A 1,717-nucleotide genomic window follows, 5' to 3' on the forward strand; every position below is an offset into this window, starting at 1 on the left:
TTCTTCCACAGTTGATATGGCAGTTTCGGGTGCCTTGACCGCCACTATGGAAGTTGCCGGAATTGGATCTTCCTTCCTCGAGATGTCCATTTGATCAATCCTGACTCTAAGTTCTGCTAACTCCTTAGCAAAAGAACTTTCTTCGGCCTCTTCTATGGCTGCTACTCTTCTCGTGGCATGCCTTTCCTTCGACCACCCCCGACTGTTGGTGGCGAACTCCTCGATCACCGCCATGGCATCCTCTCCTGTCTTTCTTAGAAATCCTCCATTTGCCCCTGAATCAAGCATAGCACATATTTTCTCATTAAATCCATTATAGAGGATTCCTACCTGATGGTCTATGGAAAAACCATGGTTTGGGCACTTTCGAAGAAGAGCTTTGAAACGAGCAAATGCCTCATAGAGGGGCTCGTCATGGCCTTGTGTGAACTGAAAGATCTCACTTTTGAGCTTCAAAATAGTGCCTGGCGGGTAGTATTTGTCGAGGAAGGTAGCTACGATGTCCTTCCATGTGGAGACCTTTTCTGGTGGCATACACTCAAACCACTCCTTAGCAGAATCAATCAATGAGAATGGAAAAAGTCTTACCCGTATGGCATCGTCGTCGACACCATTTAATTTCAGAGTTTTTGCGATTTCCACGAATTTGGAGAGATGGCGGTTAGCATCTTCAGTCGCCCTACCTGCAAAAGGAGTTTGCTCGACCCTTTGGATAAGGGGCATGCGTAACTCAAAATTGTTAGCATCAATACGAGGGCCGTTAGGAAAAGTGATCATATTCCCATGATTGAACATGTTCATCACAGGTAATGTTTCTCTGTTCTTCTTTTCCATGGCTTCTCGGGCTGCTCTCTCCGCATCTCTCTCATCCATCAGCAACTTCACCATCTCCTGTAGCTTCTCAATATCTGTTCGGTCACCCATTGTTCCTGATCCTTTTTCACTTCTTATTATTCTACGAGTTCTTTCAAGTTCTAAATCAAGCGGCTCTAAGATGTACTTCCCAGAACGCGTTCGCATACAAAACCTGCAAGACTCGAAAACAAAAAAAAATTAAAACAAAAAGCAATAAAAATCCAAAGTAGTAAAATTATCGTTTGAAGATATCACTTCAAAGTGAATTGTCTTCCCCGGCAACGGCGCCAAAAACTTGATGCACTTTTTATTTGCACTATAAATACCTGCAAGTATACAGAGTAGGTATAGTATAGCAAAAGGTTAGTACCGGGTATCGAACACGGGGAAGATGTACACAAAGTGTCTATCTTCTACTAGAACTCAATTACTATCTGGAGAAACAAGAATTTTTGGAAACTTTTGAAAACAGTAAATATTAAAAATAGTAAACAACTAAATGCAAGCAAATCACGGAGAGAAAAGTATAGAGATAAGGGGAATTCCAGGGATGTGCTTTCACTTTTATGGTTATACAAATTCCAAACTACAATACCCTAGCACAGTTAATACTTTGAAAGGACGAGTCACCTAGCTTATGCTCATGCGATACAAACGTTGATTACTAACATTAGGGTTGTCAATCCTAATACGTAACTCCAAAAAGCTCCTAAGACCCTTGAAAAGTCTTCACTCTCAATTAACAGTGCCGTTTTAAAGGAAGCTAACTGTAGTGTCTACTAAGTGAATCTAACTCGCTAGAACTCTGTCACAGTTATGAAGCAAGTTATATTAAATCATACACGATTGTGTCACTCAATTA

At 41.2% G+C, this 1,717-nt stretch overlaps 1 non-coding gene across 1 annotated transcript; it reads left to right on the forward strand.

Moving 5' to 3' along the window:
- The first annotated feature begins 346 nt into the window (after positions 1 to 346).
- On the forward strand, positions 347 to 453 carry LOC148934139 (small nucleolar RNA R71). The gene has a single exon (XR_016134796.1). It is a non-coding gene; the product is annotated as a small nucleolar RNA R71 (small nucleolar RNA).
- Positions 454 to 1,717: the final 1,264 nt, after the last annotated feature.

This window comes from Salvia hispanica, chromosome 1 (assembly GCF_029641045.1).
Source record: "Salvia hispanica isolate PSC_SH4W2 chromosome 1, Shi_PSC_v1, whole genome shotgun sequence".
Classification (NCBI taxonomy): Eukaryota; Viridiplantae; Streptophyta; class Magnoliopsida; order Lamiales; family Lamiaceae; genus Salvia; species Salvia hispanica.